At 41.6% G+C, this 18,643-nt stretch overlaps 1 long non-coding RNA gene across 1 annotated transcript in view; it reads left to right on the top strand.

Annotated features, from left to right (window-relative positions):
* LOC141585461 (uncharacterized) overlaps window positions 1-18,643 on the top strand; it is a 102,285-nt gene that overhangs the window by 82,075 nt on the left and 1,567 nt on the right. Inside the window, exon 6 of the long non-coding RNA XR_012518981.1 lies at window positions 17,712-17,792. This is a non-coding gene — a long non-coding RNA (uncharacterized LOC141585461). The remainder of the gene's footprint in view (window positions 1-17,711; window positions 17,793-18,643) is intronic.

The following is an 18,643-nucleotide window of genomic DNA, read 5'->3' as shown; positions in this document are numbered from 1 at the left end:
AAGGAAAGAGAGGTCAATTGTTGCCTGGGAACTTCAGAGATTCTGTTCGGGTTCTACCCTGACACATTTAAGTTGCTGCTTCGTTTTGTTTGCCCAGATGGGTAATTCAAATCTGGATTAGAATCTCTAGCATTCTCTTGGGAGGTCATTCTTTCCCTAGGGCTCCTGTTATCTTTACTTTATAATATTAATAATAACTGCAACCACCAGCAGGGTGGTGCTAAAACGAGCCTTATCTTACAAAACTGAAATTCACTGCTGGGAATTTTTCTTAAACACTGTTATGCATAACAATATTTTTAATGGGATGATTCCTACGAACTGGTTCACAGAACTCTTGTCATTTTTTGAAGCAGAATTAAATAATGCCAGGCAGCAGAGTGTATTAGGCATAAATTACAGATGGCAGGAGGGCAAAGACATTATGCGGTGAATAAATTAAAGCCTTCGATTATGAAGCCAATGTGCTAGGTACGGGCAGGGAAGGCTGAGGCTGTGAGAGAAGAATGTTTTCAGACCACACTGAAACTGGGTCTCAAGTCCATGAGGACTAAGCACCTAGGAGAGATCATTACTGCAGAAAGGAAGGATTTTCTTGGCTACAAAATATTATGAGAAAAATGTAAGATTTCTTTTTTTAAATTTTTCATGAGACTGTAAAGTCCTAAAAGGTCAGATGTGAATCTCGTTACGTTACTAAGCTCAACAGACTTTGGAACTCATTATATATTTCACAGGTAAGAAGGAAATATAGTGCCTTGGGACACTTGGGTCCCAAGAGAGTCTGAGTTTATCTTTTTTGTGTGTGTAGATGGGGTCTCGCTATGTTGCCCAGGCTGACTTTGATCTCCTGACCTTAAACAATCTTCCCACCTCAGCCTTCCAAAGTGCTGGGACTACAGGCATGAGCCATCACACCCAGCCTTCTCTAAACAGCAACCTCAAATTAAAATGAGGTCTTTTTTGAAGGCTTAGAGATTGGGTGTACTAGGGAAAATATTTGATTTCTCTGTAGGCCTTACCTTAGTGGGGATTTAAGTTCTGCTCATTCAGCCTCAGAAGTATCTCTCAAAGTGTAGCCTTTCCCACCATCTGGACAAACTTGAATCTTCACATTCTCACCTTCACTGCTCGCAACTTCTCACTAACCCCAGCACCTCTAATCACACTCTCTTCTCCCATTCTCTTGCTTCAAAGGACATGTTTTCTTTTTTCTTTCCTTTTCTTTCTTTTTTTCTTTTCCTTTCTTTCTTTTTTTTTGAGACAGAGTCTAGCTCTGTTGCCAGACTGGAGTGCAGTGGCACAATCTTGGCTCACTGCAACCTCTACCTCCTGGGTTCAAGTGATTCTCCTGCCTCAGCCTCCTGAATAGCTGGGACTATAGGCACCTGCCACCACGCCCAGCTAATTTTTGTATTAGCAATATACATCTGACAAGGGATTTGCATCCACTGTGTATCAAGGGTTCAACCAACTCAGTGATCATCCAATTAAAAAGTGGGCAAGATTTGAACTGACACTCCATGAAAGAAGACATGTGAATGGCCAACAAGTGCAAGAAAAGATGCCCAATATCATTAGCCATCAGCAAATGCAAATTTGAATCACATTGAGATGCTACTATACACCCACTGGAAGGGCTACAACTTAAAAGGCTGATGATAGTAAGTGTTGGCAAAGCTATAGAACGACTGGACGGCTCAGAGATTGCTCTGGTTGCATAAACCGTTACAACTTTGGCATCTTATTATGAAATTAAACATGGATTTACTACACAATTCAGTAATTCCTAAGTATTTATCTAAGGGAAATAAAAACATATTGTCCACAAAGAACCCACTTGTATACAGATGTTCATTGCAACTTATTGTCAAGGCTAAAACTCAAAACAACCTAAATGTCCATTCACAAATGAGTGGTAAACAAATTGTGTTTATCTGTGGAATGCAATATTATCCAGTAATAAAAAGAAACAAACTACTGAGGACCTCAACATGGATGTGTCTCAAAATGTTATGCAGAGTAAAGGAATACAGACTAGAAAGAGTACATGCTGTATGACTCCGTATATATGAAACTACAGAATTATCAAAAGGCCTCTACAGTGACAGCAAACAAATTAGTGATTGTCTGGGACTAGGACAAAAGGACGTGACGTAAGTTTTTAGAAAGACAAAAATATCCTGTAGTTTTGTTGGCTTGTGGTTAAATTGTGTGTACATTTGTTAACAATTGTGAAACATACTTGTCAAGTGAGTGTATTTTTTTTATACTGTATGTAAATAATACCTTCACCAAATTGATTTTAAAAAACAAAAATAGTGTATCATTTTGAAACTATCACCCTGGCAAAAAAATTAAGATGTAAGGACCTGAGGGCAGGACACTTTCATACAGAGCAGGTAGAAAATGAATGAATGAAAACCTTCTATTGGAGAAGGCTGCAACACTTAGCCAAATCTTTAACAATGGATGTATTGTTGAATCATTTTTTTCATTCCTTCCTGGGACTAAATTCTAAGTAAACAATTAAAATGTACGAAGGCTTAGCTATGAGAGGGTTTGTCTAAATGTGTTTATCATTGAAACTATTGAAAATAAGCTTGGTTAAGTGAATTATACTCATGCAATAAAGTGCCACGCAGTCACTAAAAAGGAAGAGAAATTATATTTGTTGATATCAAAATCCATGTGTGGCATCTGACTAAATGTTTAAAAGACTCATTTATAAAACTGTATCATACAATCTTACTTCTGCACAAATACAATAAAAAGGCAAGGAAATGCTGGAAGTTATGATCGGTAGTTTTACCTAGATGATAGGACTGTGATGAGGTTTTTCCTTCTCTTTCTTTGGTTTATTTGCATGTTTCCATTTATTTCAAATGCATGCATAATGTTTTTGTAAAGACAAAAATAGAAGTATATGTTGTTGTAGTAATTATGGTTCTTAAAAGGTAAAAATAAAGAGTAGCCTGAGAGGCCAGGTGCTGTGTGGAACATTATTAAGGTAAGCACTGGGGTGTGACAGAGGCCTGGCCTTTCAGTCTGTGGTGGACAGACATCAGACCTGGGTGGAGAGCTCCTTTTGGGTTCCTTCATTGCCATCTGACTTCCTACTACTTCAGGCCCTCCTGATGTGGATTATTTTGTCCATTTTCTCAGCCTACGCACTCTTCTTGATAAATCAACTTTGAAAGGAAGCTGCTGTAGGGACAGCAACCAACATCAATGATGACAGTCAAGTAAATTTGGGCTGAAATGATTTCATTTCCTGGAGACATACACTCCTCCACAATACTTTAAACTCCGCGAAAGGAAGAACTGTCTACCATAAAATATAAGAGCCTGACACCTTCAGCTGGTATAAGATGGGCCTTGGCAGAGCTCAGCACCTGGTGGATAACAGGATTTATAAATTCACTGCAATGAACACTCTTGTTGGAATTCATTGAGACCTTTCCAGTGCCTCATGGCCAAATACCCAGCGAGTATCCTTGAAGTAATTTGAGTACTAGAACTGAGAATTGTTATGTAAATGACGCATGGCTGCTAACAGCCACGTGAGGTCTTGGAAGAAAAGGTTAAAAGAATTGGGTTAATTAGCTTGGTGGGAAGAAAGTTGAAGAGAAATTTAATAGCTATGATTAATAATCTGAAATATTATTATAAATAGACTGTTTTCCAACCATTCTCGATATCCACAGAAGGCAAAGCTTTTGGTGCAGCAAGAACTCAAATAAGACATTGGGAAGGAACTTTCTGATTCAGCACCGAAACGGGCTACCAAGAGATGAAGTACTCGTTCCTGGAAACCTTTCAGAATAGCACAGACAAGTCACTGTTCAATTAACCTGGGTCAAAGAATTAAACAAATGCTCCTTGTGTTTCCTTCCCATATTAGGGAAGTATCATTCCATCTTAACTAGAAAGTCACTCCATCAAAAGAATGCCAGAGAACTCACTAAAGTGGCCACAAAGTGCTTAGTGTCAGTTTTTAAATGACATGTGTAAGAACGATATTCATTAAATTTAGAGCTTTATACATTGCAGAAGTGACACAGGATTTTTCTCAGCCCCTTTGCTGGACTCACCGCAGGGGTATCCCATCTACTTGGCCTGCTGCGTTCAGCCCCTTGCAGGAGGGAGCCCGTGAGCCAGTGAGTGCAGGGTCTGGCTGGCCGCTCCAAGCACCTACACAGGAACAAGCTCCATGTGGGGCCTGTGGCCAGACCAGGCGTGCCACCTTGAGAGGGTGCCTGTGACCCTGAAGCCCAAGAGGGGGTGTTTGTGTGCTAATTAGCTCTTTTAGGTCCACCATCCGCAGCCTGATGGACAGCAGCATGTTAGCAGCTCAGCTGGCCCCTGGCCCCGTTGTGTGGGGTGGCTGCTCTCTACCAGTGAGGGCAAAAGGCCAGTGTGGCAGCCTTTCTCTAGGTACCTGTACTTGGTAGGTACTGAGCTCTTGTCCAGCATCTAAGAAGAATGAGGATACACTGACAATTGAAGAGTGAGCGAGGCAGGGAGTTTTACTGAGGGATGAAACAGCCTTCCATGGAGAGGAGACATGGGGATGGCCCCCCTTCCTGAAGGCAAGAAAGTCCCCCCAGTGTGGCTAAGTCGAGGCCTTTTATGGGCTCAGAATAAGGGAGAAGAGACATGGGGCTAGTCCGCCTACCTGAAGGCAGGGAAGTCCCCTCAGTGTGGCTGAGTCTGGGCTTTTATGGGCTCAGAATAGGGCCGGGGCAGGCCGTAGATAGTATTGGAAAAGGCAACATTCAATTGGTTAAAAGGCATTATTTAGAAAGAATCAATCGAGAAAGCAGGGACAAACAGGAGCAAAAGTTGTCACTCTGGGTAGTGGGTTTCATCCAGGAGCGGTGATCTGGTCTTCCGGCCTTCAGGCTGTTTTTTGGCTTGAAGGTGGGGTTTCACTGAGGGACCCTCTCCTGTCTTCCTGGGCATTTGGCTGCCTCCTGTTGTGTGCAGAAATTGTTCATGTTCAGCCTTAAAAAATTCTTGCCAAATGTAAACACTGCCTATTGTAATGAAATTTAAAACAAATCATATAAACTTTGCACCCTGGAAAAAAATTCCAGGCATTCTATCATGTACCATCAACCATGCAAATGTCTAAACTTTGGTGAACTGTCAAGCAACAAATTGGAAGGATCTGTGTGCTCTTTCATAGAGATGCAGTCTTCCTCGGTCCTGCCCACAAACAATAAAAAAGCTAAGGAAATTAATGCATTTTCCCAAATCATTTGAAAATGTCACTCTTTGTTTAGAACTGCTAAGACCTAAGGTGTAATTAGGTCCCAGTAGTCAAAATGTTAAACCACAACAAAGCCAGTTAATGGGGCATTAACTGTACACTGTTGAAATTCCTCATTGAAGCAGGCTGGTAGTGCATTCAATTAAAATGACCTCGGTTGATTTAGGACTCAGTTTGCAAAAATAGTCCCCAAAGTTTCAGCTGTGAACGGTTGTCTTGTGGGGTTTTCCTGCAGCTTTCCAAACCTTACCCGTGGGGCTGCAAATTTTGGGCATAAAGACCCAAGGGTCTGAAGGTTTGTTGTTTTTTTCTGCCTCCATTGACTTCAGGAAAGCAAGTTGCTAGCAATCTTTTGTTTCTCAGTCAAATTCCAGCTCCCAGAGCAATAATTAACATTAGAATTGGCACCAAAATAAAACACCAGTATGTTTTGGCCAAGAGGCAAAGACAACACATGAGGCATTTAGCATTAGTTAATGAACAATTATTAATTAATCAAGTCTCAAATAAATAGCCATCTTTAGTTTTGCCAGAGACTATTTACTTTCAAATTATTCCCTCATTACCAGTAACAACCAATTTGAGGAGCTGTATTATGGCATCAATTTTATTAATGTCACACTAGAAAGACAATCATAACAATAAAACAGCACACAGCTGTTAGAGGAGTTTTTCTATATGTATCAATCATGTATTCATAATAGATTTTTAATATTCTACATCATAAGCTACAGTGTTTTAAATATAGGACAGTCAAAAAGATGAGGCAGTAATGAATTCATCATACTCACCTATTCTCATAATTAAAGAACATCTCCCTACATTTTGCAAAGTTGTGCATTGTGCAAATCATTGTTACCAACATATTATTGTTAGACAATGTTATTATAATTTTTAAAACTACTAAAAAAGTAACTTAGCAATATATTTCTGCATAATTTATGGATCTCCTTGCAAAGGAAATGCTTTTCCCAATTTCATTATGGGTAAAGGTGGACAGTAAGCAGTTTCAACAGTAGCTACCTCAGCTAATTAAGGATTATGTTGGGAAAACTCTTAATATTTTTGCTTTAGTGTTGAAAAGAGAAGACTCTAAGATATAGGGCTCAGCTACAAGAAAATCAGATCAGAGATAGCAGCAAAGAGATTGGTCACATATTTGTAAAATCAACATGTAAAAATCTAGATAGATGTAAAAAATAAATGTAAAACAACAGTGCTTTTACAAAGAACTCCACTGGAAATCCTAAAAATAACAAACTCTCTTTGTGTCCTTGGCTATATGTTCGAATGTTGATATGGAATTAACTAGCAGAAAAACACATCTTACCCAAGAACATGACAGGAGGATATATTGGCAAGAGGGCAACCTTTGTAATTCAAAGAGACCCAAGTTCAAATTCCAGTTCTATGAATGTGGGAAATTCACTTCTGTAAATCTCACTGCTCTTGTATAAAATGGGTCAATGAGGTACATTTACAAGGTTATAGTGAGGAATAATTTACACAAATTATGTAAAATGCAAGGTTTACTGTAGGTACTCAATTAATATTACAATACATCTAAAAAATATGCTCTGGGTAGAATAGTAAAGAGAAAAGCTAACAAGAAAATCAGAAATGTCTTATTCAAGCTCTCCATTTACCAAACTCCAATTCAGAGAGAATCTTGCACGGGTCACACATTACTCTAAATCTCTTTTCTCACAGGACTCTACTGGGTAAGAACTTGTCTTTATCTTATGGATTACAATGAGGAAACCAGAAAGGAAGAGATATTCCAAAGAAAAAAGAAATAAAGTTATTTCAAGCTAATAAGAAATCAGGACAATAGAAAATCTGCAAAGCCCTGCATTACAATCTTGCCCAACAAGCATGACCCCTTCCTTGGGGAAAGTGTCATACTTGTGGAAATTAAGTGAATATCTGTAAATATAAAAACCCAAGATTCCCAGAAAGTGATTTTTGTGTTTTCAAAGCAATATCAGAAAAATTTGGAAAAAAGTGATTTTCTCAATGAAGAAATGAATAAGGGCATGGTAGGGATATGATTTGGACAAAGAAAGACAGGCTGATGTCAGTTCCCCTCCATGCCTCTGATTCCAACTCTGGATTTTCCCTCCTGATCTCACATCTATTTTTTTTTTTTTTTTTTGCACTTAACTTGCATGTTACATGCTTATTAGTGCTGAGGAGGGAAAAGGTTTTTCTCCACTCTCTTAGGTTCAGTAAATGGGGTTCTAAAAAGTAAACTTGTGAAGGACAGATTCACAGGAGAAAAAGGGTTATTTTTGTGCAAATGGAAGTCCTCACAGAAATCAGGTGAAGCCCCAAAGAGGCAGTCAGACCTGGAGGTTTATACACCCCTTTAACAAAGGGTTGTACATTTGCGCAGAAGTGGCCATTACAAAAGAACGGGGGTTTTGAGCTTCCAGGGTAATCTGTGGGAAGGTTAATGTGGGGGGGGGGAAATTGATGTAAGCTCCAAATTGTTTATTAAGGTTTTGTTTATGTATTGTTATCTCAGTGCTATCTCCAGTAATCAGATCCATTCTCTTCTTCCTGGTATGGGAAAGAGGAGTGTGGACACCATCTCAAAGGGAAATTTACGTCCTGCTTTCAGGCAGATAGGGGCAAGGCAGAGGGCTTTTTTTGTGTCTGCTTGTTCTCATTGTCTGCACCTTAAAATAATCTTTATGCCAAAGTGGAGGCAGAGAGTAAATATTTTAGGTTTTGCAGGCCACACAATCTCTGTTCAACTCTGCCATTGTAGTGGAAAGCAGTCATAGACAATATGTAAATAAACGAGCGTATCTGTTTTCCAGTAAAGTCTTATTTACAAAGTCAGATGCTAGGCTAGATTTGGCCCTGTTCAAGGCGTTTGTTCATTTCAACCATCCTGACAGACCCACACGTTGCAGGTACCTCAATATACTATAATCTTCTGTTACTAATATTAAACATTTCAAAAATTAATTACTACTGCTTTTATGTTTCATTCTGAAATATTACGTTATTTTGAGTAATTTTTAGAAATATGAAAGATACAAAATTGGTTAAAAATAGACAAATGGATAGAATACCTTTATAATTATTTCTTCTTCCTCCTGCATATTCCATTGTTCTTTTTATTTTCATTTACCTTGTATGTGCTCCAGAACTTTTGATCTTAAACTTTTTAAATGTCTCATTCTTTTTAGCTACTGTTATACTTTTCCCCAACTTTGAAAACATTTTTATTACCATCTCATCACTTCCAAATTCAGCCCAATCTTTCCTTTGAGCTCCAGATTTGCATACCTAGTGGTCTAGTGAATTATTTTTTAAATCTCAAAAGTAACTCAAATGTTCCACCAACCACTGAATCTCTTTGGTTACAATTAGGAGTCACAGTTGATGCCACTCTCTTCTTCGACCTCTTTCTCTACTAATTCATAAATATATCCTCTTAATTTTTTTCCCAAATTACTTCCCAAGTATGTCCATCTCTTTCCATTTTCTCCACCCCAACCATACTCTCAGCTAGTACATTTCTTGCCTAGACTGCTACAATAATCTTCCAATTCATCTGTCACCTTCTTTTACTCTGGTCCCATCCAATCTATGCTTAAGATTCAGAGTAGTCTTGTCAGGCCAGATGTGGCAGTTCACACCTGTTATCCCAGCACTTTGGGATCCAAGGGTAGGTCACTTGAAGACAGCTGTTAGGAGACCAGCCTGGGCAATATGGCGAAACCCTGTCTCTACAAAAAATACAAAAATTACCCTGGCATGGTGGCAAGCCCCTTGTGGGACCTTGTGGTCCCAGCTACTTGGGAAGTGGTGGTGGGAGGATAGCTTGAGCCTGGGAGGTGGAGGTTGCAGTGATTCAGGATTGTACCACTGCACAACAGATCAAGCGTCTTTCTCAAAAGTAAGAAAAAGGGTTGTCTTTTCAAAATGCAAATTTGGTCTTAAAATGTGCTTGCTTAAAACACTTGGTTGGCTCTCTTGTTCTTAGAATAAAAACCAAAGTAAGTAATATAACTAAGAGTTCAGCCTGGTCCTGCCCTACCTGTCTCTCCAGGTTTTCAGCTCACCCCTGACTCTACCCACTTCAACCTCCTAGCCCCTCCATCCTTTAAGCATCAGGGTCTCTCTCCTATTAGGAGGCCTTCACTAGGCCTCCAGGAATGCTCCAGGTAGGCCTTCATAGAGTGTGGAGGAGTCACAATGGTTGACAGATTCTTTGTCTTGCAAGTTCCTGCTTTGCCAGAAGTGTTTACCAAGTTCTTCCTGTCCTGCTCTTCTTTCCTTCTCACCCATGTTAAGGGTCTTCAGTAAGTATTTTCCTTGTGAAAGGCACTGGCGATTAGGCGTTTTGCAATGTAGAATGGCATTGGTAACTGGTCTGACTTGAATTACATAGAGCATGTGTGTTAATAACAATATTAAGAAGCAATAATACTACTGATAAAGGTAATATTTATCAAGTATTTTTTATATCACAGGCCCTGTGCTGATTCCATTGACTAATATAGTCCTGAAACACTGGTATGTTAAAATTATTACTCCCAGTTTACAGATAAGGAAACCAGAGCTTACATTGTCTCAAAGACGCAACTATTGAGGGGGTTCAGGACATGTTACCCCAAAATACTATACCTTGGTATTTGAGAAAGCAGAAGCAGGAAGGTCTCTCTGACCTTCTCCTTGCCCTACTTTCCAACAGCAGGTCATGTATCCAAAGAAGGTCAGTCTCGACCTTCTCCCTCCCTTCTCTCCTAAAGTTCCTTATGGACAGATGCTTTTCCCTATAACCAGAAGGAAGGAATGTCACACAGAGGCACCTAGGAGAATCTGAACAAACTGGCCTTACTAAGTCCCCCCAGTTTGTTACCATTTGATCACACTCCTTTTGTTCAATCATGTTTCCCTATAACTATTCACTTCTTCATCAGACTTAGCATAAAATATACGTGGTTCTCCTGCTTCTTTGCATCTTTGTTCTGGAAGGCTCTGGTATTACATGAAACTTATATTACATACAGTAGCATGCTTTTCACTCCTTAGTCTGTCTTTTTTTATAGGGGTTTGTATTAGTCTATTTTGTGTTGCTGCAAAGGAATACCTGTGACTGAATAATTTATAAAGAAAGGAGATTTAATTGGCTCAAGTTCTGCAGGATGTACAAGAAGCCTGGTGCCAGCGTCTGCCTCTGGTGAGGCCTCAGTTAGCTTTCACTCATGGCAGAAGGCCAAGGGGAAGCCAGCACATCACACGTTAAGAGAGGGTGCAAGAGAGAGGGGACAAGGTGCCAGACTCTTTTAAACAACCAGCTCTACATAAACTAATAGAATAAGAGCTTATTCGTTACTGTGAAGAGGGCACAAAGCCATTCATGAATGATCCACCCTCATGACCCAAACACCTCCTACCAGGCCCCCATATTTCAATATGATATTCAATATCAATAATTCGATATGATATGTGGAGGGGACAAACCTCCAGATGATATCAGGGTCTCAGCCACAAACCTTGTGATGGGTGAGAAGTCTTCTCTCCCCAACACTTGCAAGTGTGGGATATGACATAGACCCTTCAGTCTGGCCAGTGTGAAGCCGGACTGAAGGGTCTATGTCATATGTCTCATCTGTCTAGATCACACTCTTAGCCATTGCACTATATTGCTTCTGAAGCATCACCATACACATCTTGAAAGAAAATCAGAGTAAACAAAATCCAGGGAGAAGGGCCAGAGAAAGAGAGAATTTCTTTTTGAATATTTCAGACCAGGAAGGTGTCAATTGGTGGTGTAGTTTTCTGGTTCTGGGGAGACACACAGACTTCTGTGGGTTAAGGGAGTTCCAAGAGAGTCAGACAGAAGTTACAGACTCACTTTGGGGCAAATGGGGCCACAAGAACATCCCCTCTCCCCTCAAACAAAGCAACACAAAGGAATACTCTGTAGTGATGGTGTGTTCTGTAGCCAGGATGGTCTTTGGTATGTTCAGGACAGCACTCAGTCTTTAGATGACATGACAATTATGCTTGCACCTAAGTACAGTGATAGCTGGACCACTGGCTTCCTGGACAATGTCCTTCAAGTGGTCCAGTGGGAACTGCAGGTAACCCTCCTCTGGACAGTGAGAGACCCAGACCCAACCTTTTCCCTACATCTCCATTCCCCTATGAGTCCACATGCAATGGGGAAGAACCCATGTGATTTATCCCTGAAAGGATGAATGGACAATCGTAAGTGACCTCCCCTTGTCAAAGGGGTCCTTGAAATCCCCAGGCAGTAAGGTCACTGCCTGTGTTAGAGACGGCAGTAATTCTTTGCAGAAAGGAGGTGAAATGATTAAAAAGACAGGTCAAGGGATAAAATGGAATAAGTAGATGAGTGGAGGTTTGTGGGTAAAACATCAATGCCAATGTTTCCATTTTCCCATCACTGCTGTCAGGAAGCAATTGCTCCTTTGTTCATGTAAATGACAGGCTTTTAAGAGGCGACCTCAGCCATTAATTTTAAATCAAAGCCTTTCTTTGGTCCCTCCCTGGTGGATCAGGCTGCTTCCATGAAATAGCAATAAGGTAAACTGGTTTTCCTTGGATTACAGGGGTGTCTCTTTCCTTTTGCTGGGATGGGGAGGTTACGTTTTGCCTCTCTCTCTCTCTCTCTCTCTCTCTCTCTCTTTTTAAGGGAAAGAGAAATTGATGTGTCTCACTTGTATAGTCTTCATTTAATAAGAATCTCATTTAATAGGAATCTCATTTGTTTTTCAGTTCCTTGTTTTAATCTTTTCTTCAGATTCCATCAACCTCTCCAGCTCCTTCCAACATCCCCATACACAAACACACAGCTTTATTTCAACCCTTGTCACAGTTCCATTTCTGCTTAGTGGTCCAGTCAGTATCACTCACAAAGATGGCCTGAGTTCCTGGGAGATCCGTTCCTGGGCTTGTTCTCTCTCCTTCAAAGACAAAATGTTTGGGAGGCCGAGGCGGGTGGATCACAAGGTCAAGAGATCGAGACCATCCTGGTCAATATAGTGAAACCCCGTCTCTACTAAAAATACAAAATATTAGCTGGGCATGGTGGTGCGTGCCTGTAATCCCAGCTACTCAGGAGGCTAAGGCAGGAGAATTGCCTGAACCCAGGAGGCGGAGGTTGCGGTGAGCCGAGATCGCGCCATTGCACTCCAGCCTGGGTAACAAGAGCGAAACTCCGTCTCAAAAAAAAAAAAAAAAAAAAAGACAAAATGTGACTGTTTCCAGTGGTCCCCAAGAAGACACACCCAGGCTTCTTTTAATACTTTCCACCCAGGAGTCCCTCTCTTCTGGCTGACAGTGGGGTTCAGGACATGGTACCCCAAATTACGCACCTTGGGAAAATTGCAAAAGCTGACCACAAAAATTGGAGAGAATTTCCCTCATGCCGTGTCCCCTGAAGCAGGCCTGATAATCTAGCTGACCTTCCCTGAAATAGGCCTGGAATGAGTCCTCACTCAAGAGGTGCCCTGTGGGACACAGGAACACAGGATGGAATCTGAACAGATGGGCCTTGCTAAGTTCCCTCCAGTTTATTTCCGGTAGATTCCACCCCCTTGGTCCAATCACATTTCTCCACAAGGATCCACTTCTTCTTCAGACTTAGCGTAACATTTACACAGTGCTGTTTCTCCGCATCCTCATTCCTGAAAGCTCCATATAAAGTGTCACATAAAACTTGAATTAAATAAATGTGTCTGCTTTTCCCTTGTTAATCTGTTTTTTGTTATAGGAGTCTCAGCCATGATCTTTGCAATGGGTGAGGAAATCATTCTTTTCCCCCCACCCTGATACTCATCATGGCTACATTTCATTCCTTTTCTTTATTTTTATTTTTTGTTTTTTTGAGACAGAGTCTTACTCTTGTCGCCCAGGCTAGAGTGCAGTGGTGCAATTTTGGCTCACGGCAACCTCTGCCTCCCGGGTTCAAGTAATTCTCCTGCCTCAGCCTCCCAAGTAAGCTGCCTAGAGGTCTAGTCAATATTGTTTGCAAACATGGCCTGAGTTCCCAGGGGATCAGTTCCTGGGGTCATTCCCTCTCCTTCAAAGACAAAATGTGACTATTTCTGATGGTCCCCAAGAAGACAAACCCAGGCTGATTTTAATACTTTACATTACAGACACATGCCACTACACCTGGCTCATTTTGTATTTTTAGTAGAGTCAAGGTTTCACCATGTTGGCCAGGCTGGTCTCAAACTCCTGATCTCAGGTGATCCATCTGCCTTGGCCTCCCAAAGTGCTGGGATTACAGGCATGAGCCACCACGCCCAGCTCATCTCTTTCTTTATGGCATGCCCAGTTCTGGGGTTATGCTCCAGAGTAGGGAACTAGTTAAACTAGTAGAATTCAGCTTGATTTTGTGCCTGTAGCAAGAGGGGAGGTACATCCCACATCAGCCTCCGGGAAAGACCTTCAATACCGACAGTTACAGGGAACAAACCTTGCCCAGCAGCAAGTGCATTGCATCACAGAGAGCAGTGCTTCTCAGCAGTGGCTCTGAAATCCTCAAGCGGCCTAAAAATCCAATTAATTTTTAAGTATGTAAGTTATAGATGATCCAATAAAGCCTACTTAGAAAGCCAGCATTCTGGACAAGAGGCTCACACCTATAATTTTCAGAAAACCTAATGAATGATGATGCAGGGCTCTTAAATATTCATATGAGAAGACAGGAGAGAACCTGCCAGTTTCCTCAGCTAGAGGAAACATCTTTTATGCCAAATATGAATCATCGTATAGTATTCTTTCTCAAAGGGACATAGTGCTAGTCATAAATCAGTATACTCAAGTGATCCAGACACTTTTATCTGTTTATAATCTCTTTTTCCTGCGGTTGTTGCAAAACTGTTTTCATTTTACTTGCAAGAGGTTCTGCCTGACGCAGCACAGCTGTGAACACCTCTCCCCCTTTCAGCCACCCTTGCGTTTTCAAGTCAAAAAGGATTAGGCTCATCAGACCAACACCATAGGAGGAAATTATAATGAAACTAGTACAGTGCACTAAAGATCAACACAGCACAATGGTTAGGAGTCAGACTTGGTGGTTGAATTGACCTACATTTCAGGTCCAGCTCCATCAATTACTAAATCTGCCAGCTGACCGCGAGTCTCTTAAGTAAATCAGTCTCTGCTTCGGCTTTCTCCACTGGAAAATGGAGATAATAAGAAAGTGTATGGAAATGGTGAGTAGTCTCTAAAAGTTCGCAATTATTAACACATCTAGAAACCCATCCATTTATAAAACCAGCTCTACAGACTCAATGCCCTAAGAATGAATGTTTACGTCAAACAAGAAGACAAATACCAGGCCACTCTTGGCTTAAACTCAGCACCATAAAAACAAAACTGAACTACATTCATGCTGCTTTTGACCTACTTAAGCTTTGAGGATCTTGAAAGAGACAGAAAAAGAAAGGGAACTGGTTTCACTTTGAAGAGTTTGCTCAGTTGATTTAGATCCAGTTAGAGTTGACGTCTGAGCAGGTTTCTACATCCAGGTAGGTCAGGGTTTCTGTCTTGGCACCATTGAAATTTGGGGCCAAATAACTCCTTGTTGTCAGGGGCTGTCTTGTGTGTTGTTGGACATTTAGTAGCATCCCAAGTTGTGATAACCAAAAATGTCTCCAGATAGATAATTGTAAAATGTCTCTGGGGGACAAAGTTGCCCCCAGTTGAAAAACACTGGAGCATATTATTAGATAGATACATAGATTCATAGATAGATATGCATACGGATATGAACACGGATGAAGATGTAGGGATAGATGCAAGTGTAAATACTTGACGGATGGTTATCAGTGGGTAGACTGCTCATCTTCTCAAATGCTCTACCATGCATCCGTAATCAACTTTCTAAAATATAAGCTTGAGCACACTGCTTGGCTGATTGAAAGCCTTTACTTAGTTCCCTCTGCCCACCAAATTGTTTAAAGTATTTAATATTAAATGCAATGTTGTCCACAATTTGACCCCTTCTCATTTCAGATCAAATTCCCCATTTTCCCCACTATATTGTTCTTCACTGAAACTTTCTACACACACAGACACATGCACATACTACACACATAGAGGCACACACACATCATGCATACGCACCCACATGCACACACACACTGGTTTTCTGACTGTTTTAAAACACATCATGTGCTTCTGCACCTTCATTTTTGTTCTGGGTCTGTCTTGTCCATCCCTGCTCCTCCACATCTCAGCCTAGAGAACACCTGTCCCATTTTTAAGGCTAGCGCAAATGTGATCTCCTCTGGGAAACCTTCCTGGATGCCACTCTCTTGGGCAGATTTAATCCTCATCACCTGCAGTCGCCTGATCCTCTGTACCTATGTCCCTGTCAGCCCTCTTCATCCTAGCTCACAGAGTCTCTATTTGTCTCCTCTGTAATTAAAGACTGCTTTCTTTTCATGGCTATAGTAACACGGTCCCTGCTGGCTCATAGCAGGCACTTGATGGGGGTTTGCTGAATTGAGCATGTACGTTTCTCTGACTTTAAACCTTAAAGCACCACTCCGTCCCTGAGATTCCACAAATACTGACCGAGCTTCTGCAGTGGACACAGTACCACATGGGTGCAAACAAGGACTCTGCAGCCCATGGGGAATAAAACAAATACAAAAAGAGAAAGTGTTACATCATAGATGTAAAACCGCTGCTCCAGGGGGCTGAAAACACTGGTGCTCTGGAGTCGAGGGGGCGGAGAGCACCCCTGCTTCGTGGAGACAGCAGAGTAGGAATAGCAGGTAAATCTCTAGAGCTGGGAATGGTAGAAAAGAACATAGCAAGCCTCAGATGGGGAAATTTCCAGAGGTAATTAGGGCACAGTAAATAGACCATGTTGGCTGAAAGTGAAGATTGGTATACAGGAAAAGTAGAAGAGCCAGAATACTAGGGAGAGGGTGACTAGTTGAAGGGCCTTTTCTCCAAAGGGCTACTGGTTACAAGGAAGAGAAACTCTCTTGAGCTATTTAAGCAAGTGTGGAGATGGGAAAGGGAGGCAGAGTGTAGGAGTATTGAATGTATTCAGACATGAGGGGAAAAGGACATGCACAGACATGGAATACTGAAGATCTCTTGGGGCTAAGCAGCTAACCTCTTAGTCAATCTTGATGTGTCTGTTGGTCTTTTTGGCCACCATCCTTCTGTCTGAGACCATACAGTTTCCAACCCTGTAGATTTTGCTCCGTCACCCTCTCTGCAGTCCAGCCACAGAATAAATAGCTGTGAGATTACACTGCCTGGGCTTTTATTGTAGTATCTTAACCGCATGACCTTGGAAACAAGTTTCAAAACGTTTTTAACCCTTAGTTCCTCATCTGTTGGGTGGTCACAGTAATTCTATTTATTTATTGTTCATTTAGAAAATAGTAGATAGACAGACACACACATATCTTGATTGGGGTTATAAAAGTTAAACAACACATGTTAAACACCTCACATAGCACCTGTCATGATGAATATTCACTAAATAGTAGCCATCATTCTTATTATTAATAGTAGCCATTATTCTTATTACTACTCGGATTTCTCTGCTCCCATGTAACTTAAGTGTGCATATGGCTTCAACTTGCCAAGATACTGGTCCTGATTAAGGATCTTTCAGCTCAATATCCTGACCTGTTTCAGTGCCCTTTGCTCAATTTATTGAGGGAAGTGAGATGGAGACAGGAGAGAGAGAGATAAGAGTTAGAGAGAGAGAGAGAGAGAGAATCTGATTGGTCACAGGCTATATGGGTGGGTTAAGTGCCCTCCTGGGCTGTGGCCAGAAACAGTGAATCTTGTGACATGCAGGGCTTCAGAGAGGTGTGGCAGATGATGGATTTAGATGAGATTGGATATGTATGGCAGGCCACAATATTTGTCTCAACAAGGCCCTGAATGCAATGTGAAGAGCACAGAGGCAGGTTGAGAGGAGTCTGGATGGCAAGTGAGAGTTGACAGAGATACACATAGCAGGGAAGGGCCACCAGCTCTGCCTGAATGGACAAATGACAGTTCATCACTTCACCAACTGCAGATGTCAACAGTAGATACCGTCAGGATACCCCAGAATGGAACTTGAGCCAACTCAGAAGACAAAACCCAGCACACACCCACAGACCACACGAGGGCAAGGGATTTATTCCCCACTCCATCTTCTTTCAAGTCCTAGGCAATATCTCAGGGACAAATAGGAGGGACAGAATGGAAGTAATGTGAAAGTAGCCCCAGATGACTCAATTACACCTGTAGACTTTGTTTAAATCCTTGAATCGTGCCAAATGAGATAAATGTTGCATATTCATTTTCTCTCCTCTCTAGGAAGCAGAAATGCATAGAACAGCTTCATAGGAGGAAGAAACTACATTTTCCTGGTCCATCAGGTTTGTGACTTTGTAACCTTGTTCCTTTACAGGAGCTGTATCTGCCAGATTCCAAGAACTGTCTTAGAAGATAGCAGAACCCAGGCCTGATGAGACAGCAGCTGTGAAAGGAGGTAGTACAAGACCTTTCTAAGTAGAGGGAACAGATGGGCAGGAGCGAGCTCAGCCTGGTGGAGTATCAAAAGGCCAACATGGATGAAGTGTAGGGGATGTAAACCTGAAATATCTGGGACAGATCTCAATCAATTTAGAAAGTTTATTTTTCCAAGGTTAAGGCCCATGACACAGTCTCAGGGAGTCCTGGTGACACGTGCCCAAAGTGGTTGGGGGACAGCTGGGGATAAACGAAGAAAATCAAGAGCTTTGTTTGGAATGTGTTAAATTCAACTCACTTAGACAATATCTACCCAATAGAGAGTTGAATATGCACATATGCAGCATTGAGGTACGTTTAGGGTCAGAAATACAAGTCTGGGACTCAACATACGGAAGGCATTTAAAGCCAAGAGATGGGAAGAGTACACCTAATGGGAAGGTACAGGTAGGGAAGAGCAGGTGGCCAGACCACAGCCTGTTACCCCATGACATTTATGTCACACCCCTGAGGAAGACCCAGCAAAGAACTGAGAGGACCCTTGATGAGGTAGGAGGAAAACCAGCAGGGGGTGCTGTTGGAGAAGGCGGGCACGACTGTGTTGTGAAATGCTGAGCGTGATTGGGTTTGCAGGCAAGGAGGTCGTTGCAAAATGGTTACTGTAAGTACATCGTAAAGTGGCTCGATTGTTAGCTCTAGGTCATAAATGCTTGCTGAATGAAGGGATGAGTGGAAGGAGGGAGGGGTGAATACAGAGAAGGCCAGGAGAAGACGACATTTCTGAGTCCAGCTCTTGGTCCTCTTAGGAGCTAACTGCTTGGCCTTGGACTCACTTAGCACGTGAGCATCCCTGAAAATGCTTTAACACAG

Source organism: Saimiri boliviensis, chromosome 8, assembly GCF_048565385.1.
Source record: "Saimiri boliviensis isolate mSaiBol1 chromosome 8, mSaiBol1.pri, whole genome shotgun sequence".
Taxonomy (NCBI): domain Eukaryota; kingdom Metazoa; phylum Chordata; class Mammalia; order Primates; family Cebidae; genus Saimiri; species Saimiri boliviensis.
Note: the sequence above shows the minus strand (reverse complement) of the source record. Positions and strands in the feature narration are given on the sequence as shown.